General features: G+C 45.2%; 1 protein-coding gene and 1 long non-coding RNA gene across 11 annotated transcripts in view; one reads left to right on the top strand and one right to left on the bottom strand.

The window, feature by feature from the left end:
- The window catches only part of SGMS1 (sphingomyelin synthase 1), a 262,265-nt gene that overhangs the window by 80,766 nt on the left and 157,202 nt on the right, over window positions 1-24,297 (bottom strand). For 2 of the 9 annotated variants that reach the window (XM_002914382.4, XM_019794262.2), the window contains exon 1: window positions 14,266-14,592. The exons of the other annotated variants lie outside the window; for them this stretch is intronic. The gene's annotated coding sequence lies outside the window, so the exon portion shown is untranslated. Of the gene's footprint in view, window positions 1-14,265; window positions 14,593-24,297 lie in introns of those variants that run through there. 9 annotated transcript variants of the gene reach the window in all.
- On the top strand, window positions 14,650-23,605 carry LOC105235441. 2 transcript variants are annotated; one of them, XR_002141727.2, is made up of 4 exons: window positions 14,650-14,845; window positions 15,797-15,971; window positions 22,192-22,369; window positions 23,160-23,605. It is a non-coding gene; the product is annotated as an uncharacterized LOC105235441 (long non-coding RNA). The 2 variants fall into 2 exon arrangements; XR_853747.3 differs by lacking the exon at window positions 23,160-23,605 and adding an exon at window positions 22,498-22,802.

Below are 24,297 nucleotides of genomic sequence, written 5' to 3' on the forward strand. Positions count from 1 at the left end.
AAAGGGTCAGAGAAAATCTCCAGAAACAACCACAAAACAAGTAATATAATGGCAATAAATATATATCTATCACTAATCACTCTGAATGCAAATGGACTAAACACCCTAATCAAAAGATATAGGGTGTCAGAATGGATAAAAAAAAATTAAACAAGACCCATCTATATGCTATCTATAAGAGAGTGGTTTTAAACCTAAATACACAAGCAGATTAAAAGTGAGGGGGAAGGAGAAACATTTATCACAAAAATCGATGTCACAACAAAGAGTAGCAAGACTTTTTCAGACAGACTAGACTTTAATGCAAAGACTATAACAAGAGACAAAGAAGGGCATTATATAATAATAAAGGGGACAATCCAAATAGAAGATCTAACAGTTTTAAATATTTATGCAACCAACTTGGGAGCACCCAAATATATACAACAATTAATGACAAACATAAAGGGAATAATCAATAATATAATAGTAGGGGAACTTAACTCCCCACTTACAGGAATGGACAGATCACCTAGACAGAAAATCAACAAGGGAACAATGGCTTTGAATAACACACTGGACCAGATGGACTTACCAGATATATTCAGAACATTCCATCCTAAAACAGCACAATACACATTCTTTTCAAGTGCACATGGAATGTTCTCCAGAACAGATCACATATTAGGCCACGAAATAGGCCTCAACAAATTCAAGAATATCAAAGTCATACAGTGCATCTTTCCTGACCACAGTGCTATGAAACTTGAAGTCAACCACAAGAAAAAGTCTGGAAGGACCACAAATACATGGAGGATAAATAACATGCTACTAAACAATGAATGGGTCAACCAGAAAATTAAAAGAGAAATAAATTTTAAAAAATAAATGGAAATAAATTAAAATACATGGTCCAAAACCTTTGGGATGCAGCAACAGCAGTTCTAAGAGAGAAGCATACAGCAATACAGGTCTACCCCAAGAAGCAAGAAAAATCTCAAACAACCTAACCTTATACCGAAAAGAGCTAGAAAAAGAACAACAAAGCCTAAAGCTAGCAGAAGGAAGGAAATAATAATGATTAGAGCAGAAATAAATGATACAGAAACTAAAAAAGCAATACAACAGATCAATGAAACCAGGAATTGGTTCCCTGAAAAAATTAATAAAACTGATAAGCCTCCGGCGAGACTTATCAAAAAGAAAAGAGAAAGGACCCAAATAAGTAAAATCACAAATGAGAATGGAGAAATAACAACCAACACCACAGAAATACAAACATTTGTTAGAAGATTATTATGAAAAACTCCATGCCAACAGATTGGACAACCTGGAAGAAATGGATAAATTCCTGGAAACATATAAATTCCCAAAACTGAAACAGGAAAAAATAGAAAATTAGAACAGACTGATTTTCAGCAATGAAATTGAATCACTAATCAAAAAACTCCCAACAAACAAAAGTCCAGGACCAGATGACTTCACATGTGAATTTAAAGAAGAGTTAATACTTACTCTTATCAAACTATTCCAAAAATAAAAAAGGAAAATGTCCAAATTCATTCTATGAGGCCAGCATTACCCTATCAAAACCAGATGAAGACACCACCAAAAAAGAGAACCACAGGCCAAAAGCTTTGATGAACATAGATGCAAAAATCCTCAACAAAATACTAGCAAACAAAAGCCAACAATACATTAAAAAATCATTCGCCACAATCACATAGGAGTTATTCCTGGGCTGCAAGGGTGAATCAGTATTCACAAATCAATGTGATGCATCACATTAAAAAGAGGAAGGATAAGAACCATATGATCTTATCAACAGACACTGAAAAATCATCTGACGAAGTACAACATCCATTCATGATAAAATCCTCAACAAAGTAGGTTTGGAGGGAACATACCTCGAGATAATAAAGGCCATATGTGAAAAAAAAAAAAAAACCACAGCAAACATCGTCCAAAATGGGGAAAATCTGAGAGCTTTTCCTTTACAGTCAACAAGACAGGGACGTCTACTCTCACCACTTTTATTCAACACAGCACTAGAAGTCCTGGGCACAGCAAGCAGACCACAAAAAGAAATAAAAGGCATCCAAATCAGCAAGGAAAAAGTAAAAATTTTACTACTTGCAGATGACATGACACTCCATACAGAAAACCCAGAAGACTCCACTAAAAAACTACTAGAACTGATAAATGAATTCAGTAAAGTCACAGGACACAAAATCAATGTTCAGAAACCTGTTGCATTCCTATACACTAATAATGAAGTAGCAGAAAGAGAAATTAAGAAAACAATCCCATTTACAATTACACCAAAAATAATAACATACCTAGGAATAAACGTAACCAACGAGATGAGAGACCTGTACTCCGAAACTATAAAACACAGATGGAAGAAAGTGAAGATGACACAAAGGAATGGAAAAATCCATGCTCATGGATAAGAACAAATATTGTTAAAATGTCTCTACTACCCAAAGCAATCTACACAGCTAACGCAATCTCTATCAAAGTACCAACAGCAGTTTTCACAGAACTAGAAAAAACAATCCTAAAATTTGTATGGAACCACAAAAGACCCTGAATAGTCAAAGCAATCCTGAAAAAGAAAAGCTAGCTGGAGGCATCACAATTCCAAACTTCAAGTTATATTACAAAGCTGTAGTCATCAAAACAGTATGTACTGGCACAAAAACAGAGATCAATGGAACAGAATAGAAAATCCAGAATAGGGGCGCCTGGGTGGCGCAGTCGTTAAGCGTCTGCCTTCGGCTCAGGGCGTGATCCCGGCGTTATGGGATCGAGCCCCGTATCGGGCTCCTCTGCTAGGAGCCTGCTTCCTCCTCTCCCACTCCCCCTGCTTGTGTTCCCTCTCTCGCTGGCTGTCTCTCTCTCTCTCTCTGTCAAATAAATAAATAAAATCTTAAAAAAAAAAATCTAGAATAAACCCACAATTATATGGTCAACTAATCTTTGACAAAGCAGGGAAGAATATCCAATGGAAAAAGGACAGTCTCTTCAACAAATGGTGCTTTTACCATACACAAAAACGGTTTCACCATGAACTCAAAATGGATTAAAGACCTATATGTGAGACAGGAAACCACAAAGGTCCCTGAAGAAAGCATAGGTGGTAATTTCTCTGACATTGGCCATAGCAACTTTTTTCTAAATATGTCTCCTGAGGCAAGGGATACAAAAGCAAGAATAAATTACTGGAACTTTATCGAAGTACGAAGTTTCTGCACAGCGAAGGAAACAGTCAACAAAACTAAAAGGCTACCTACTGAATGGGAAAAGATATTTGCAAATGCCATCCAATAAAGGGTTAATACCCAAAATACATAAAGAATTCATAAAACTCAATACCAACCCCCTCAAATAATTCAATTAAAAAATGGGCAGAAGCTATGAAGATATTTCTCCAAAGAAGACATCCAGATGGCAACAGACACATGAAAAGATGCTCAACATCACTCATCATCAGGGAAACGTGCATCAAAACTACAATGAGGTATCACCTCCCACCTGTCAGAATAGCTAAAATCAACAACACAAGAAACAACCGGTGTTGATGAGGATGTGGAGAAAGGAGAGCCCTCGTGCACTGTTGGTAGAAGTGCAAACTGGTGCAGCCACTGAGGAAAACAGTGTGGAGGGTCCTCAATAAGTTAAAAATAGAGCTACCCTACTTTCCAGCAATACCACCACTAGGTATTTACCCAAAGGGGGGAGAAACCTTATTCAAAGGGATACATGCACCCTGATGTGTCTAGCAGCATCATCAACAACAGCCGAATTATGGAAACAGCCAAGCATCCACAGACTGATGAATGGATAGAGAAGATGTGGTATATATATTCAAGGACCGTTACTCGGCCATAAAAAAGAGTGAACTCTTGCCATTTGCAAGGACATAGATGAATCTAGAGAGTATAATGCAAAACAAAGTCAGTCAGTTCAAGAAAGACAAGTATTTTATGATTTCTGCCATATGTGGAATTCAAGAAACAAAATGAAAGAGCAAAGGTTGAGAGAGAAAGAGAGGCAAATCAAGAAACAGACTCTTACTACAGACAACACACTGCTGGAGGGGGGGTGGGTGGTGTCATGTATGAAACAGGTGTTGGGGATGAAGGAGTGCACCTGTCGTGATGGGCATGGGCTGATGTATGGAAGCGGCGAATCACTGTATTGTACACCTCACGCTAATATTACACCGCACGTTAACTAAGTGGAATTTAAATAAGAACTTCAAAAAAAAAAAAAAACACGAAAAGTTTTCTGTTAAAAAACCTTCCAAATAACGCACTTCCACCAATTTGTTAAAGGCCTACAAATGCGTGCACTATGAGCCAGGGGCCTGGAATACCACGAGGCGTGTGACACAGTTCCTGCCCACAAGGAGTTCATAGTCCATCTCCAGAAACATAGTCAATGCCATCCGCTCAGTGATCTGTGAAGAGGTGCTTGACTGTGCCCAAAGGAGGGCGGCATTAGGAGTTTACCCTACACTTAAGAGGGGCTCAGCTCGCAGACACGGGGCTGGGTCAGTCTTGAGCCTGTTGGCCCACAAACCCAGCCCTTCCTGGCCCTGACTGCTGGCTTCTCCCCAGGGAAGGGCAGCGGCAGAGTTGACCAATGGGAGGCCCGGGGGGAACTGAGGGCACGAAGAATGGAGACGCTGCCAGAAGCACGTCTGGCCTCCCTCTCCGCAGATCCCTCTGGATCCCCTCCATGGCTTCAGCCTCTGTCCACCGCTGAGTGCCAATCACAGTCCCCCCATCGGTTCCTCCAGCCCGAGGCCACAAGGACCTGCTGCTGTGTGACTCCCAGGCTTCTTCCGTGTGCTGCTCCCCTCCCCTAGGGAAGCCACCTCACCGAACTCCCTCTATTTGCAGACTTCAGGCCCTGACCAACCGGTTACCCTGCAAGCTCTGCATCCCACCCCCCACCCCGTGCCAATGATTCACTCTGGCTGCTCTCTGCTAGAATCCCAACTTAATTTTTTTTAATAATAATTTTTTATTATATTATGTTACTCACCATACAGTACATCCCTGGTTTCTGATGTAAAGCTCCATGATTCATTACTTGCGTATAACACCCAGTGCACCATGCAATACGTGCCCTCCTTAATACCCATCACTGGCCTATCCCATTCCCCCACTCCCCCTCCCCTCTGAAGCCCTCAGTTTGCTTCCCAGAGTCCATAGTCTCTCATGGTTCATTCCCCCTTCTGTTTACCCCCCCCCTTTCTTCTTCCCTTTCTTCTCCTACCTATTAGAAAGTTAAAAATTGAGCAATTGAGCAATTGCACTACTGGGTATTTACCCCAAAGATACAGACGTAGTGAAGATAAGGGCCATATGTACCCCAATGTTCATAGCAGCATTGTCCACAATAGCTAAATTGTGGAAGGAGCCGAGATGCCCTTCAACAGATGACTGGATTAAGAAGATGTGGTCCATGTATACAATGGAATATTATTCAGCTATCAGAAAGAACGAGTTCTCAACATTTGCAGCAACATGGATGGGACTGGAGGAGATAATGCTAAGTGAAATAAGTCAGGCAGAGAAGTAGGAAGATCGGTAGGAGTAGAATCCCAATTTTAAAATGGAAGAAACCTCAGATTTTCAGTGACATATCTTCACTTGGCCTAACGAGCCAACCTTAAGCCCTGGAAATGTTTTGGTTTACAAAGAATTCCTTGAAAGCGGATCCAATGCTTTCCTACCTATTTTCTTTAAGGCTGCCTCATCTTCCCGGGAATCAGATGATGGGGACGTTCTGGGTCTGGTCTACCGAACACAGGAGCCACGAGGCCTGTGTGGCTACCTGACACTTGAACGCAATGAGTAGAATTAAGAAACAGAATTTTTCATTATTTTTCACTTTCACTTAATGTAAGCGTCTGCATGTGGCTAGCAGCTAGGGTACTGGGCAGCCAAGTGCAGCCCATGGTAATCCCCGCTGAGGGGAAGGACTGGTGATGCTGGTGATTTGTGTGCTTTGGTGGGGGGCGGGCAGGTGGAGGGAGAAGCAAAGGAGAAGCATTAGCTCCTCCAACTGATTCTATTCAGTTTAAAAATACAGCAGCTCCCAGCCCCCCTGACCCACACGGACCCACAATTCGCTCAGATACTTTGGTTAACACATTTTCTGAGACAAAAGCTCCCTGGAACACAGTGGCAGCAGGAAAACCAAGTCTGGAGGACATGGGGGCCACTGAGGAGAGGCCTGGAGGTGAACCCAGGGCCAGGGAGGGGAGGAGCTCTCCGTGCAGAGAGAAAACGGGAGAGTTCTTGCTGTTAGCCCTGATCCTCAACCCAGAGGGCAGCGCTCCAACCTGCTCCCTGCTCCCTTCCCAGGAGTCCCCTGCAGTCTTCCTGGGACCAAGTGGTTTTCCTAAGACATACTTCTGGCCATCCTGGCACTGGAGACAGTGTGAAAGGCAGTCCCCTCAGTCTGGACTGGACACATTGACTTTCCACATATCTGCCTTTGACAGGGACATGATCAAAGTAAAGACAGCAGGCTTCTGCCTCTGCTGAGAATTAAATTGCCCCTGGCAGTAAAAGTGACTGTCCCAGGGCTGGTATTTCTCCAACAAATGCTCAACAGTACAAACACCCGTTACTGTCAGCAGTAGTTAATTTCAGGGAAGGTTTCAGTATATCAGTGTAAATATAAGAATATTAAAAGGACAGTCTTATACGTATACATTTTAAAGGTACCATAGCTTCCAGAACCCAAAGCCCAAAAGACTGGGGCATATTATCTCAACGGCCAAATAAAAGTAGACTTCTTTTATTCAAAACTTTATTTACTTTTATCTACTTAAAATCTGTAAGAATCTTAGCAACGCAAAACCACAGTGAAAAAAGTTAGTGAAATTCTAGCTCAGAGCTGCTTTGATTGGGGACTTCTCTGGCGGTTTGGTAATCTGTGTGATTTAAATGAGAATCACAGGATATGCTAACCAGCAGAGTAGGGATGAGTTCCGTTTACATTGTAACTAAAACAATGGACTCTGGTTTGCTTTACTCATGCTCACATGAGTCACTCGCACAACCGAACAACCGAACACCACATTTCCAGCATGAATAAGCACTGAGCTACGCTCATTCCTCTTCTCCACATTTTCTAAGAAGCAAAGGAAAGTACTAGCATTATGACGGTCATCACACCCTTATGTTACCAGTCACGGAGAAAAGGGCACTCAGGGTGAAGACGAGAGCCAACTGGAAGCAAGCTGGTGCTTCCAGCCCACTGTCACCTGCGGGGGGCTTGCCAACCTGGCCCCTGAACCTTTAAATTTATAAATCAGATGATCAAGAGACGGGACCTGTCAACCACGCTCATGGGGGCATTAAAATAAAAATGCCTACTTCACACACTGCTGTGAGAAATAGGAACCATCGCATAGACTGGATGCTGGATTCTGCCAATGACAATTTACAGGGACCCCACAGAGCAATCACAAGAACGCACAGCGGGCATAGGACAGAAATACGTGGTGTCCCTGTGTGCCCGATACCGCATGGTGAGGTCAGGGTGGGCTCCATGGTGTCTGGGTCTAGGGCAAGGCAGAGTCAGGTTTGGAACCCAAAGGTGTGATTTCAAAAGTGCACAGACAGCCCCAGCCCAGGGCCAGGGTCCCTCAGAGACGGGCTCTGGCTTCTCTAGAAGCAGGGCACCCTCCCCGCCGACAGGCCAGGCTGGCCCTGCCAGCTCGCTCCCTCGCCCTGGCTACAGACTCCACGTCTGCGAACTCCTCTCCAAACGCCCTTTCCAGACATACGACTACCTTGAACCAAGTGCTGATTCTGCCCCAGGAGCCAGGAGGCTCTGCTCTCCTCGGTCTACCTTCGCTCTGCTCCACGCACTGCGATGTGTTTGCGGTTCCTTTCAGAATCGAGTCTTTCCCAAGTCAGAAAGGATAAGGGGTCTACCTGGCCCTCGTGTGCGGCACCCCACAGACCAACTGCACTCACGGGGGAAACCAGTTCCAGAGAAGTGAAAGCTTTAGGAATTTCTGGGAAGGAGGAGGGACTGCTTTCTAAAGGGCTAACTACACCCACAATGAACATTTAGATTAGCACATCAAAGAATTCACAAAACACCAAGTTTAAACTCTCTAAAAACACAAGCTCACAGATAAGGGTAACGAAGTATACTGTACCATTCTACTGTGACATTTTAAATCTCTTTGCTCCTGTGTCTAAAATGCATTTGGGCCTTTTGGCGGGACTCTAGTTTTAAAATGCAAAGAAATCTATCTTTGTGCTGTTGACTCAGCACAGTCTTTGTGCTGTTGACTCAGCACAGTCTAGAACTTGGATTTTGGTAGCAAATGGTGTGGAACTCCACCGGGTGGATGCCCGGGGCCTTGCAAATGCACAGTCAGCCTTCAAGCACCCTTAACACACTGGGTAGCAGCTTGAAGAATTTCTAGCCTCATCCACATCTGGGAAAGCAAAGCGATGGGGATGAGCCCAGAGTGCAGAAATCATCTAATCGGGCTTCAAGAACTGTGCTCTTTAGGACCACCTGAAATTGTAATTTGTCTACCATCTCTTTCGTCTACTAGCAACCTGATGTTCTGCTTGGCTCAGATATCAAACTCTCGCCTTCTGAACCCACAGAGCTCCGCAAGTCCATGTACCCCGTTCAGGATTCTCTGTTTGAACCTCTGAGTTTGTCAGTCCTGCTTTATACCCAGAGACTCTGGGGCAACTCGAGACCAGGGGAGTCCAGAACATCGCCTTCTATTTCTGTACATCGGGAGGGTTGGGGTTAAGCATGAAGGTTGGCTTCCGGAAGGCCTCCAAGCGCTACCTGAAGGGTTGGTCTGTGTTACAAACTTCTCAGAAGTGGGTTTTGATGCCCAAGTCATTCCTAGCCCACCTGCCACTCAGGCTGGGGCTGCTGCTGTCTACTGGGGGCAGCCAGTGTGTCTTCTCTCCACTGCTCCAGGAGGGGGACAGCTTTCCAGACGCCCAGAGAGAGGCAAGCCGCTAGAGGGGGCACACTGACACCTGACCCACGTAAGGGCTCACGTCCTGTGTGCAGGCAAGATTCCAACAATTCCGTCCACGTGCAGCAGGGACCCGGAGTGAGAAAATGAAATTTCTTTAAAAATTCACTAACTGACTTCAGTCCTCCAACCTGATGAAGAGCCTCTTTCTAAGCCAGGAAGCTTTTCATTGCTGCGTCTCTCAGGGCTACCTCCTGGAAGACAAACAGAACTGCAAAACATTCTCCCTTACAAGGGAGACGGCAAGTGTGTTGTGCCCACAGTGGGCGGGGTGGCAATCTTTCCACCCAAGGCTCATCTCAAAAAAAATAAAATAAAATAAAATAAAAATCACCCTGCGGTCAAATGCATGAACTTTCAGCTGATTTTACGGATGTGCCACAGGCTGCCACGACAGTGGGACAGTGGGACTCACGGATGGCCTCCAGACTCCTAGCTCTACGGCTGGTCCACCCGTGGGGGTGACAGGAAGAGTGATCACGTGAAAGCTCTGCTTCATCTTTGGTGGGGAGGCTGAGTGGGGGCAGGAAGTCAGTAAGACTGCAAAGCTGACACATTTGCATACATGGGGCTGCGTGTGTGGTTGTACCTTAAGACACCAGACAATATATTAAGAAACCATCAATCATATCAAGAGTAGGATGAAGAAACAGAGTTAATGGCACTGCTTAAAAACAAACATTCCAAGTTTTTACAGTGGAGCAGTTCACAAACACAGAACCGACCCACATGGCCAGCTCCAGCCCCGCATCAAGGAGAAGGTTTGAGCTCCTTCCCTGCAGGGCCAAAGTTAACACTTCCAGACAGAGCCCCTCTGAAATTCTGACCTCAAGAACCCTTCTTGCATTTTATCTTTTAACTATTAGAAATCCACTTTCTGTATTCATCCTCCTTCCAAGCCTTCCATTTTAACAAGCATCCACCAACCCCACTACCGAAAAAGAGAAAAATTAAGCAATGGCTCGCTCTGGCGCCTAATTGCTGCGCTGTAAGCTTTCCAGCCTCACCTTGTTGATTCCTGCAACTCTTATGAAACAGGGACTGGGTTTTCCCAGATAGAGACACTTGCTCCAAATCACAAAGCAGGTCACATCAGCCCAGCTGAGACCCAAGCACGGGCTTATGGGACCCTCTGGAAGCACAGCACCAGCTTCCTCTACGGAATGGAGCTCATGCCATCTTCCTGGGGCACTGCCGATAACACATACATGCTGCACGTACCTGCAGACCCCAGAATACGTTAACTCTCGAAGGCCCTTTCATACACAAGCTCTTAAAGCGACTCTGTGATCTCACTAAAGCAAAGAGAAGTATTGACATGTCACATCCAGAACACTGTAGTGAAATTACGCAGAGGTTCCTCAATATCTGACACTGACATTTGGACAGGACAATTCTGTGTTGAGGGGCCTGTCGTATGCAGCGGGCACGCTGGCGGCACCCCTGGCCTCACCCACCCCACCCCCCACCCTCTGGCCACGCCGCACCACCCCGTGAGAACCACTGAATTTAGCTAAGTGCCTAAGATCACCTCGCTGGTTCAAGATTGTACCAATACCAAGAAAGAGCTCCTCTCAGTCCTAGTTCGATGGAGACTTCTAGGTCACCAAGCTACAGCTCCTGAAGAGAAAGCACTTGTTAGACCACCCAACGTGCAGGACCTCACTGGGCATGAGGCAAATACCATCCCTCAGCTTTCACACTAGGCTGGACATCCCCAGGGTCGTCAACCTCTGTTCAAAGTTTCCAGACCCTTGTCCAAGCTCGATTACCCCCTTCTGGGCCCACACTGACACGCAAACCGAGAAACGTACACAGCATTGCCCAAAGCTGTAAAAGCATGAGCAACAACAGAAGACCCACGTCCAATACGTACAATTTACCTCCGGGCTTGGTTTTTTAAGCACTTCACATGGATTATCTGTGTAATTTACTCCTTCAACATCTGCGACAACCATAGGAAGGAGGTAGTGTTATCCGTATTCTATGAAAAGACTGAGGCACAGAGCCCTCAAATAACCTGCCCAAGGTCAGGCCACAGTCCCTCTTCTTCTTTTTTAAGATTGTATTTATTGGGGAGAGAGAGAGAGAGAGGGAAAGAGAGAGGAGCAGGAGGAGGGGCAGAGGAAGCAGCACACTCCCCATGAGCGCTGAGACCATGACCTGGGCCCAAGTCAGACACGCTTTACCGACACAGCCACCCAGGTGCCCCCAGAGTCCCTGTTCTTAACCACTCTCTCCAGTGCCTCCCTGGTGCGAAACACTCTGCCTCTCTTAGTGCAAAACCTTTTCCTCCAGCTGTACCCACTGGCCCACACCATGGGCACCTAGCTCCGGTCTGACCTCACCCTACATACCATCCCTCCTTGGGACGGCAAAACACAAACACACTTATCTCTACTGCTGTCCAACCTACATGTGCACAGAACACGTAGCACTTCGTTAAAGGTCTGGCTGAAGCAGGCCTGTTAGCACCTGTGGCAATGTGGATATACCTGTCCAGTAACTAGAAGAAAAGAAATAAGGCCAGACGGAGAGGAGCGATGGTGGACATGGGTCATCACCCCTCTCTCTAAATCCATCCCTAGCCACCTTTTCAAAAATGTCATTTACAATTCTGCTAGATACCAACAAAAGCCCTGAATATTAAGTTTCCAGAATTTGCCATGTCCCCAGTTTTGAAAATCAAGCTGCCTGGCATACTTCCTCCTCTCCATGATTTTCACAAGATTACCCCCAAGTGGTTTTATCATCACACTGGCATGCACTTTCAACATCCTCAACAACTCAAATGACTTCACGCAGCTCGGACTTAGCGAGGTCTAAGGAGGAGGCCACGGCATTCTTCTTTGCTTTAGAAGGTGAGTGGGTGTTCTGTGTTAAATAGATGGTGACAGTGATGAGGTGGGGGTGTGAGCGACACCTGGCTCTGGGTTCTGGCACAGACTTTGTAGCTCACGGCGTTCTAAGACGGTGGTGACACTGTTCTCTTTTATGTTGACCTCCCAAAAGCCGGCCCAGCAGAGGGACCCTTGCTGTATCGGCTGCCCCAGCAAGACACACGGAGCCTTTCTCACCATCATCTAACAAGAAAAGTTTCAGCACTCAGTGTGTGCCGTTCGTGACCTCACCGTTCTTAATACACAGGTTCAACACTAAGCTAAATGCCAAAAACAATTTAAAACCATTTCGTGTAGCATAGAAATCACTGCCGGCGTGCACTCACCGACAATGACCCTGGAAGCCCACGACCCCAGCTGCTTAAGGCCTGAGCTACCCTTGGTGAGTGAGAAGCAGGAAGGATATGCAAGTCTAGAACTAAAGGGCTTCAGGGATAAAAAGGAGAAAAAGTCACCCCAAGTCTGTAATGGTGAGGCTGCCACATGTGTTAACCGGCTCATCAAGTTAATATTTGAAAACCGTGAGCTCCCAGAGTACATGCACCATGCCTTGAACTTTGATATTCTGGCACTGGGGCAACAAGGAGCTTTTAAAATCACACCAAACAAATCTGCTTCAAACAATGACACTCCTCTGGATTATTTCTCGCAGAAAAATTAACACTGTTAGGAGCAATTGGAGCCGCATGGGAAAAATTACAGATCTTAAACCCTCCCTTCCGGTGTCACTGTGTAACCTTGCCAAAGCTGCTGCTTCGACTACAAAACACAGATAATAATACCTCTATGTCTCAGCAGTATCGTACAAATTAAATGAGGCAGTGGGTGCAAAGCATCTCGCTCCTGCTAAAAAGCAGGTCCTTAAATGTTTGGCTCTGTCACAACGACTAGGTAAAACCTGAATCAAAATCTAAATTTAATCATCCCTTTAGATTTTAGACATCTCAGAGATTTAACAAAGTATCTTCCCCTTCTCACCCCCAGCGACTTCAACATCACAGGCTGTTCCTCAAAAGAACTGGGATCCCCATCTCACAGAGAGGCACTTGAGTTAAACTCAAAGCAGCTGAGCCGATCAAGCCCATGAACTTGGAAACAGTGCTACCAGGAGCTCAAAGGGTAACTCATTAAAAATTCTATCCAATTATTTTACTTAGTACATTTAGAAGGGATTTCTTTCTAGAGAAGCTTCCTTCATAGACTGAAAAAGTCAGCTGCAAAGAACCTCACTCTTTCTGTTAGAGTCCGCATTAGTCTCTATCTTCATAAATGAAGTATAATGATGCCATTCATAACTCAGTAATTCATGGTGGTAACTCCATAATGCAATGTACAATGATCCTGTCATCCACTCTGCTACCAGCGTGTCTTCAGCCTGCCCTTCCAGTGCAGTGTTTGTGATGGTGATCCGTGTCAGCTGCACGGTGTCCCTCCTTAGCCAAACAGAACAATCCCAAGATTCCACTTCTTCTGTCCCTACACCTCCCCATCCTCTTGCAAAAAAACAAAACAAAAAACAAAACAAAACAAAAAACAGCAACCCACCATACAAAACTCTCTGTGCTTGCTGACTAGTTTCTTACATAGATTTTTAAAGAAGGTCTACGACTTTATTTCTATGTCAATTTTAAAGTGGTAAGGCAACAGGATTAAGGGATTAAGAACAGAATGGACCTGGAGCTCAGGGTCTCCCGATTCTTACCCTTCTCTTTGGTGTTAACTTCACAACTACACAGAGCAAACGCACATGGGGAAGGGGGAGCAAGTCCCATGCATTCTTCTCAGGGTATTTATTTCCACAAATTCCACAAGGGCAATTACTGGTCACAATAAATAGAAAGCATCGCTGTGGAGTAAACAGGCTCATTTCAAAACACGAGGCGCACGTGCTTCCTTCTGACCCCAGCACAGGTCTCTGCACTAGCCCAAGGAGGTAGCTGAAGGGCCTTCTCCGCGTGGGGCCTGGAGTCTGAGAGAGGACTTACCCAAAACTTAGTAACCGAACTGTGCATGCAATCCAACTCCCTCAGAAACCTCCACTGGGCCTGTCCAATAACCCCAAAGCGAAACCACACCCCCCCATCCTTGGTTCTCCAAAGCACCCCACCACCTTCGGAGCATTGGCGGCTGCAGCCCCCCTACCCCCCTGGCCACCGGTTCAGCAAAGGGCAGGCGTCCCCGCGCACCTCGCCCACGGAGCGGCGTGGCCCGGCGGTGGCGGGGGCAACCGCAGCCCCCGCGTTACCGGGACAGCTCTGCACGGCACAGAGGCCGGGTCCCGCCGCCGGCGAGCGCACACTTACGTCCCACCCGGCCCAGAGGGCGCACACTTACGTCTGTCCTCCCCGGAGGCAAAGTTCCCGGGGCGCCGAGTGAGCGCACGGCTCTGGCCGGGATGCGTCGGGGGCGCCCCGGTTCCCGGCCCCGCGCCTCTCCCGCGGCCTGGCCGGCCGGCGTGCGCTGACACCGACACCAGCACCGACTACGAAGCCAGCATCGACACCGACGCCCACAGCCGCGCCGGGGCCAGGCGGGCGGGCGGGCGGGCGGCCGCGCTCGGGGCCGCGGGCAGCAGGCGCGCCGGCTCAGACCTCGGAGGCTCCCCCGGGGAGGCCGCGGGTGTGGCCGGGCAGCAGAGGTTTTTTTGGAATGCAGGGTGTGGCCCTCTAACACAGCGAAAAAGAAATGAGTCAGCCCGGGCGATCCTAACCAATAAGCGTGTTCACTGTCTGCTAAGGCGGAACTTTCCTGTCTTGATTTATATCAGCCTTTAAAAAAGAACTTGTTTTGTTTTGTTTTTCCCGAACTTCAGCCTTAGCAACTTCCAAGTTTTCTTGGAAGAAACAGTCGATGGCTCTTTAAAAACTCTTTCAAAACAAGAACTAATCTTCTCACGACAGACAGATCCGTGGAGGTAGGTTGGTTTCCGTTGCTCTAAGAAACAGTGCCTCAGTGCCTGAGTTAGGAGGCGATTCTGGATGTAAGGAGCATGGGACTGGGCATCAGGGCAGATTCGGATCTGACCTCTGACACCGAATGACCTTGGGCAAGTGAATTATCCGCAGTGGGGGTAGGGGGGTTGGTAAAATGCCCACCTGACATAGTTTGCAGGGTCGGCTTATATGTAATAATACACACAGAGCACTGGGCACAGTGTTCGACATACATCGGGCGCTCCAGCAACGCTGTCCTGTCCCTCTGAGTTCTGAATCAATCTCCAACAAAAATATGGACAAACTAGCCTATCATTCTTTAAAAATTCTTTTTAATATTAAAATATCCAAATAACTTTAGAGCTGAAATAGTACTTTGGTGTTGTGTGGTCTGAGTCCTTTACTGAAGCAGTAAAAAAACAAAAAATAAAAATAAAGAAACTTTTGATTTAGGATTCTTGGATTTGGTGTTCTTACTATAGAACAGGAATTTTACTATAAAAAGCTTAAAATTGAAATGATTTCATTTATGCCACAGTAAACCAACTTTTAAAAAAGAGTGATTTTGCAAATACTCATTCCATCTGGGTTACTGTGCCCTAAACATTATTATGGAATAAAAATATTTAAAGGAAACTTTAGGTAACTGGGGATTGGGAAATTACAGAAGACTCCAGAACTGCTAGGTCCTATCAACCAGTTAAGAAATGAGTTAATGGCTAGTGGGGTTAGGAATTTTTTTTTTTTTTTTAAGTTACAAATTAAACCTTCTTGGCTTTGGAGAAGATCTCCTGAGTTTAACTTCCTCGTACTTTTTTAGAACCAATCATACATTCTATAGGCCAAAAATTCTTCAAAATACTCATCAGCCAAAGATCAGATCTAAACTGAGATCAAACGCCCTTTCTAAAATGGGATTTTCTCCAAATCAGCACAGAAGAGTGGAAAGAGTACTGCACCAAGAGTCCAGAGCTCCGGTGCTAATCCCAGCTGTGCCCATACGTGACCAGGAGCCCAGCGCTAAGTCAACCGTGTCATCTCTCTGAAGGGCTCCAAGAATTCTTCCACCCGAAAGACCAACTTATGGCCAAAAAGGGCAGGCGCAAGGTAAGCCTATAACCTCACATTTATCCTTAGCTATACGCACAAATTGGCCCATAGTCTAGATGACAGAGCTGGACGTCTCTCTTGACTCTCACATAAAGGTAATCTCATCGTCCTAGATGCTTTAAGTTAAATTCTAGAGTCATCTGAGCTCTCTCTCTCTCTCTCTCTCTCGCGAATTCACTATCAACAGGTATGATGACAGCCTCCTACCGTGTCTCCCGTAGCTGTACCATTCTTCCCATTCCTGGTTCATGCATTCGTTCCCCCATGCCAGGTCACCAAGGCTGAGTGTCCCCCAACTGCTGTTCCAGCTGCCAGGTCCCTCCCTCTGAGCTCCCAATGCATCATCACCATCACAGGATAAACATCCAGCCACCATGTCATAAACCTTCCCTCTCTCTATCAATTAAACAGCTATGGTTTTATAGTAGAGATCAAAAGGAAGACATTTGCTTTATAGGCAACTTTTCTCAAACATTCATGCAAATTAATATGTATTTTTAAGCACAGTGATTTTCTATTTACAAAACTATTATAACCAGTTATACTGGCCAAACTGATACTATGTTGGCTGTTACACCAAGAATAGCAGCTCTTTTATATGGGAAGGCTGTATAGATAAAACCCATGTGTATGTGAGCAACTCAGGAAACTTAACACCTGCAGTCTGAAAAATGCAATTGTCTGCCTGGGTAGACATACACAGATACACTGAGATACAGGAAAGAGGAAGGGCAAGGTAGCCATCCAGAAAAGAGAGAGATAATTTACTTTGTTTCTATTGCCTAGGATCCAGTCAAGCTTAAAATTCACAGAATGGGTGCTCTGTCCAGGAAGAAGGGCTTCATACATACGTCCACCTGCAATCACTAACTCAAAGCACTTGAAAGATGTTTACAATAATCGTTACGCTTCCAAAGTAAAGACACAGTTGCCAATGTTGCTAAAATGTTCTCACAGTAGTTTCTAGATGTCTTTTTTGCCTACAGTACCAAACTATCAGTAGTACAGTCTATGGTTATACAGTTCAAGAAAAAGTGACGATTAGCCCGTGGGCCCAATGCCATGATGTTCAGTCATTCAAATGCTGGCCTCCACCTTTCCAACCCCCACCATCAAATAAGGCAACTGGTCTACTTGGTGTCTACAGTACCACCTCCACATGGAGGCCCACACCACACCCCTTGGCTGTAGACTTTCTCTCCCTCTTCATACTAGCAGTAACCTTCCAGACCCTTCCTTTTCCTGGAACCCTCCCCACTGGCTCAAGCCTTGGAGAGCCCTCCTTCCCTCCAGATGCCTGCAGACCTAATTCTTTATCCTGCCATCTCGACACTGACTTACACAACCTTAGTGTCTTCCTTTGATTCGAGATCCCTCCCTGACCTTTCTCTCTGGCCAGACGATAAAAATCCATCTGAGGAAGAGATTGTGTCTCAAAGGCTTTGTATCCCACCCACACCCCAACACCCCCACACCCCTCCCCCTTGCCCAGGACACAGCCGATTCTGAATACACAGTTCGAGAACAGCCACAAAGGAGAAAGGAAAACTTCATTCTGACTGCTGACACATCAAGAAGCAAATATTATAGCTGTTCAAACCAGTTGGCACGCAGAACTCAAGCGGCAGATGTGTTTCTTTGCTCTCTATGTCATGTTCCAACAATACAGAACTCTACAACTGAGAGAGCAAATCGGAAACTTCCTAAAGGGAAGCAGAGTTTACAAAAGGGTGTCATCACATCAAATCTCAGTTCCTCCAACACTAACCCACTGAAGAAAACAGAGGCATTAACTCATTTGATGTTCCCCTTCTAGTAAGGCACACATATATACACATTTGGCCAATTCCTCCTTAAAGATAAACGTCTCTCTCCATGTCCATGGTAGAGTCACCAACACCCACTCTTGACCTACTAGTGCTCCTCACTAGAAATGGTAGCAAAAGGCAGTTCAAGGCAACTTGTAACTACTAGAACCATCGGATGTATTTGTTTATATGGTTTAAAATCAAACATTGTAAGATGTTTGCATTAGAGCAAACTGCTATCAATCACCTGGTGTTTATCACCAGTGCGCTCCTTAATCCACATCACCTGTTTCTCCCATCCCCCCCACCTCCCTCTGGTGACCATCAGTGTGTTCTAAGAGTCATTCTCTCTCTCCCTCTCTCTCTCTCTCAGACACACACAGTCACTAGTATCCTTTGATCAGTGCTAATACATTTCTGCTTTTATGAAATAGGAATAAATGCTACCATCGTTCTCAAAAAGCTATGTCATAAACCAGCTGTCCTACCATGTAATTATATTTATTACAATTGCCATGACAAAGACACAACTTCTTAAATATGCTAAGTGTAAACAAATGAATTAATCACCATTCTCTAGCTTGCAGGCAACAGAAATGGCACTTGAAGCATCCCCAGTGAAAGCAAGGTGGGCACATGATGGCATGAGCACTGGGTGTTATGTCAGACTGATGAATCACTGACCTCTACCTCTGAAACTAATAATACTTTGTGTTAAGTAACTGAATTTAAATTTGAAAATAAATAAAATTTTAAAAATTAAAAGATAGGGGCACCTGGGTGGCGCAGCGGTTAGGTGTCTGCCTTCGGCTCAGGGCGTGATCCCAGTGTTGTGGGATCGAGCCCCACATCAGGCTCCTCCGCTATGAGCCTGCTTCTTCCTCTCCCACTCCCCCTACTTGTGTTCCCTCTCTCGCTGGCTGTCTCTATCTTTGTCAAATAAATAAATAAAATCTTTAAAAAAAATAAAAATTAAAAGATAAATGAATAAATAAGAGCAAGGTGGAATGTGTTGGCTCTATGTAACCCAGCAAAAGGAAAGCCACAGGGGCACCTGGGTTTTAGGACCAACTCAACATGAACCCCACCAGGACCAGATGGCACCTCTTCTTCTATAGACTGGTTTCATTCTCCCTTCCTGAAATCTGTCTTCTTCCGCTTAATTCCCAGCTCTGCCACCGAGAGGTACTATTTCAGAGTTGTGAAGAGTGTCAGGGAAAACTCACACTGGTTCCCCGTGGGGCCATGCACCCACCCAATGGTCAAGGTCTCCTGTCTGGCCAGTCTGCCCTAGAACTACCTAACTGGACTGGCAGGAAGAGCAGTAAGGTCTCCAGAAGGTGAGTTTACTTCCCCAAAGTAGAAAGAAGGGCTCATTTGCCCAAAAACCACTACTGCCTGTCAAATTCCATTTTATGTCCGAGCAAAAGGTTATCTAAACAAGCCCTCAGCCTGGTAATACATTACATTCTAAAAGTTTGCTTCTCAAGTCTGAAGTCAAGGAACTCTCATGTGGCACTTGAAATGCATTTCACTCGAGACAAAACGTAGACACTGGCTTCTCTGGCCCGTCTTTAAAAGCCTATTTAACTTATGATTGATCGCAAGTATAACGTTAGTTATAATATTTCTAATACTGTACTCAAACCTCATTCTTCACATTGTTCCTGCAGGAAAATGTATTTGAAATTCCACCCAGAATGAGCAGAAGACATGCTCAATTTAATCATTTACTGAGGATCTAGTCATGACGGTGCCTTCCGTCACACACACATTATTTCTCGTTAACGTGTACACAGCACAGCAAGGTAGGTGTTAACAGCTGTACTGAGCCCACTGTGAACTGGGGGTCAAGAAGGTGTTGAGCCCAGAGTCAACCGCTAAGACGAGTAGGGCCAGCTTCAAAGCCATATTATGTTTGACCCCGAAGCTGGGGCTAGGACGTCGGACCCCCACAGCTGCCAGGCAGGCGTGGGCTTATGGCTGAGGAGACAGGGCTAGTGGTTCAGACTGTAAACACAGAAGTTTTCCTCCAAAAGAGAGAAGGACTAGTGGCCAGTCAATGTCAATAACCAGACATTAACTTCCTATCTCCTTCCCTTTTTTTTTTTTTTAAAGGCAGAGGCAGAGGGAGAAGCAGACTCCCCTCTGAGCTGAGCAGAGAGCCCGACATGGGGCTTGATCCCCTGACCCTGGGATCATGACCTGAGCCAAAGGCAGACGTTTCACGGGCTGAGCCACGCAGGCGCCCCTCTATATCCTTCCTAACAGACGACACTTCTCTGTGGTAGAACAAGAGAAAATATCTCTCTGGGTGGGCCCTAAGCTGTACCACTGCCTATATTTACATGAAGAGCTTCTGAAAATCAAAGGTCAATAAACAGTGCCTTCAAAATAAAATTATTGTGCCCTACTGAAAAAACAGGGCACACTCTACTAAAACGCCCATCTAAGGTGTTTTAAAGGAAATTAAAGTTGTAATAATAACTGATGTGACTCACTTCTGCCAATATAACCACAATGGATGCATTTAACAGCATTTACTGTGTTTTAAACTTTAAAAAAATCTTTTTGGTTATATAGTATTTAATACATACAAGAAAATATATTTAGTGTATCTGTCAGGAAAAATAATATTAATATCAACAATCATGAACCTGACACCCAACCTTAAGAGCAGACCATTACCAATACACCAGGGCAGTTCCTGAGTGTTCCTTCCTGTCTGACCCAAGCTGTACCCCTTTCTGTGCTTGTTGGACAGAAAATTGTGAAAACCCTTGGTCCAAGATGGGACTTGAATAATAAATTAGCCGTGTGCCTTTTGAAATCAACGTGGAGAGGTGGTCAGAAACAGCCAGACAGAAAATCGCTGAATGACTGAGTAGCTAAATCATGCATTGTCTTAGCTCACAAACTACTAGTCAGACTAGTCAACTCTCCAAGCTTTTGGTTCCACACCATGGTCCAAAGCCAGGACGAGTCACTAGGAAACGTGAAATCAAGTTAGAGCCCCTGGAACACCTGTCAGCTTATTAGACACGGGATCTGAAATACGACAGGTCAACTCCAAATGATTCCAAATTGAGGTAAGGTATTACCAAGTCCACACAGAGCCTTCTCACATCAGACACCATAAGGGGAAAACACAAAGCAGCGCTCTGACAACAATTTCCTCCACTTCATACATCACAGGAAAAAAAAACCAATAACTTGGGGGGAGGATCAACAAAAACAGTCAGTAATTTACTAAGAGTTTAATTTTGTTGTAATAACATGTTAGGCAATTTATATTGCGAGGAAAAAATTTAAGATATGTCACCTGTGGGGGCATCTGGGTGGCTCAGCGGTTAAGCGTCTGCCTTCAGCTCAGGGCGTGATCCCAGTGTTCTGGGATCGAGCCCACATCAGGCTCCTCTGCTATGAGCCTGCTTCTTCCTCTCCCACTCCCCCTGCTTGTGTTCCCTCTCTCGCTGGCTGTCTCTATCTCTGTCGAATAAATAAATAAAATCTTTAAAAAAAAAAAAAAGATATGTCACCTGTGAGGTTGAACAGTTTACGACACATGTCAAAGAAAAGACATATACATTAATCTAGATGAGTCGGTACAAATTGTTTCACTACAAATGCAAGATGGGAATAAGGAAGTCTAACATTTAGCACAACCTAGACAGTGCAGTACACACAGGCTGAGCAGGAGGGGAGGAGAGGGAAGATGAGCTAGAGTGATGGAGGGCAGTGCCACTCCAAGGACATCATAAGGACGGCACACAACAGCCCGCGGGTGACCATGAGACACCAGTCTCTGTGACCCAACCATGTGCCCCGTTTCACAGCTGCTGGATACACGGCTCCCAGTCATGCCGAGCTCGAAGAATCCTAAGCTGGGGTCAGGGCTTGGATTATTTGAAACCTCTAGATGTCCAGACCTTGACCTCAGACACGTTCTACGAGTGTTTGAAGAGACAAAATGAAGTGGGACACACGGGTGGCTCAGTCGGTTAAGTATCTGCCTTTGCCTCAGATCATGATTTCAGGGTTCTGGGATGGAGCCCTGTGTTGGGCTTCCTGCTCAGTGGGGAGTCTGGAGTCTGCTTCTCCCTCTCCCTGTCCCCCTCCCCACCATTCGTGTGCTCTCTCACTCTGTCTCGCTCTCTCAAAAAAGAAAGAGAAAGAAACAAAATGAAGGGGTAACTCGGTCAACCTTAAGTACCTAGTAATTTGCCTTACTGGGAGTGATAATGTGTGATGAGGGTTCGTCCCTTCAGTGCAAGAGAGGGACTGCAGTACGACAGTGGGACTGTATGGCTTCAGGCTAACTCACTGCGGTATGGAAGAGTGCCAACATTTTGGAGGCCAACAACAGAGAAAGGTCTTATTATTCCTGGTTTCTCTTTGGTTCCTTGGAGGTGAGCTGTGGCTGGCCTGCATGTATTCTTCAACGGGACCAAAGGAGAAGGAGCAACCCCGACTGAGACATGCGGGTCTCATGGCAAGGACAAGAGAGACAAGGCGGACCCAGGTCTAGTGTAAAGCTTCTGCTGGGAAATGGCATGTGTCATCGCTATTCACATTGTTTTGGCCAAAGTAAGTCCTATGGCCCAGACAGCCACTGGGGGCAGCCCTCACTGGGCTGGGAAAGTAGAATCCTCCCAGAGATGGAGGGTGGGTAGGAAGGAACAAATGTTTTAACAACAATGTGATCTACCACAAAGGGAAGAGAAAACGGCTGAGGAAGTGTTTTCTTCCCTTCGGCGATGATGAAAGCAGCCATCCTAGGACAGAAAGCGGTTCCCCTGCATCACCTTCCAGGTCTTACTATGGCCTTACAACCCTCCCAGCAAAGTCCTCGGACCTGCCCAAGGCCCCAGCAGCCCCTGAACTCCAACTCCAAGTCTGGTGTCACCTCCCCAAAGCCAGCCTTGGAGGCCTCCGTTTCACCTGCAAAATGGAGACAATCCTGCACTCTTCCTGAGAAAGTTTTTGAGAAATTAGGTTAAACGATGTATTTAAAACATACGAGCACAAAAAAGCACTTAGCAAATAGAAGACAGTATTATTATTAAATTATGATACTTGTCTCCAAATCCATATCTTTCCCAAACTGTCTTTACATTTTGTCCATAGTTTGTTAATAAGTGTATAAAATACATGAATTAATATTGTTTCCTTTACTTTTCAAAACCACAGTCTCCTGTAATCTTACAGTTTTTTCTATACACACACACACACACTCTTCCCGACTTCCATTAATTATTCACTTCCCGATTTGTTGGTTTCTTAAGGCTCTCAAGAAGTTTTGGAAAGCAAAAGTATTAATTATCTATTATCTAATTATCTATTATCTATAAAAATTAATTAATTACTTCTTCCCCAGGTTAACGAAACTTAAGGAAAACTGAAGATACTCAGAATCTTCGTTTGAACTAGGCTGTAGATTCCAGTCTGGCTCCCAACTGAGAATGACTAAAGGGCTTGGCATAGAAGAGCCCCATCTTCCACCTATAGCCCCAATTAGCGCCCCTTCTCCTCTCTTAGCATTCTGCTCAACTACAACTCGAGCCTTTCCCCAGACTGAGATCTTCCTTTCCCACCTCTGCCTCTCTGCTCACACTCTTTCTTCTAGCTAGAATGTTCCCTCAGCACTGCCCCAACTCTGTTCAAAGATCCTGCCCACAGAACTGGGGAGGTGCACCCAATGCGTGCACAAGGATGTTCACCCTAGTGTGCTTTCTAGAATGAGAAGTGGAGAACAACCAAAATGTCCACTCCTGGGGAACTGGTTAAATACATCACAGACCACGTAACAAAGTAACACGTGAAATGCTCTGTAACAATGACAAACAGGATGTCGGTGTCTATTTATTAATGTGGCATGGTTTCCGTATCCTGTCAATCAAATTAGGTGTCAAAACAATGTTTATAACAAATAACCCAGTTTAGGAAGAAAAAAAGTACGTATCTCATCCAGGCTTAGAAAGAGTATGGCAGAATACAAAAACAAAAAACAAAAGACCCCAAAACCAAACCAAAAAAAAAAACAACCCACAAGGTTAATAATGGTATCTCTAGGTGGTGATAATATTGATGAATTTCCTATTCTTAATAATTTTCACAGTTTTAAAGTTCTTTCCAATTAGCATGGTTAACTTTTATAATTTTTAAAAATTGGTATTTTAATTAAAAGGCATTAATCATTAAATACCCACTGCAAATGTCATCTGCTCCTGAAAGTGTCCTTGACCTCGCCACTCCTGCCACACAGGTAATTTCTCTCTCCAGGTGGTTTCCAGAATAGTTAATGTATCTCTTATCACATTGGCCACATCTGTTTTGGAATCACGGCTTTCTATGTTTGGGATGAGCCTGTCTTATTTGTACTGGAACTGACCCTCGTAACCCAGGACTCCCAAGTACTGAGCACACCACTGAGTGTGCTGATGGCACGCCATCCATGGCTGGAACATTTGCACGTCTGAGGACCACATACCCGACAGCTCTCTAATCAAACACTC

This window comes from Ailuropoda melanoleuca, chromosome 6 (genome assembly GCF_002007445.2).
Source record: "Ailuropoda melanoleuca isolate Jingjing chromosome 6, ASM200744v2, whole genome shotgun sequence".
Lineage (NCBI taxonomy): Eukaryota > Metazoa > Chordata > Mammalia > Carnivora > Ursidae > Ailuropoda > Ailuropoda melanoleuca.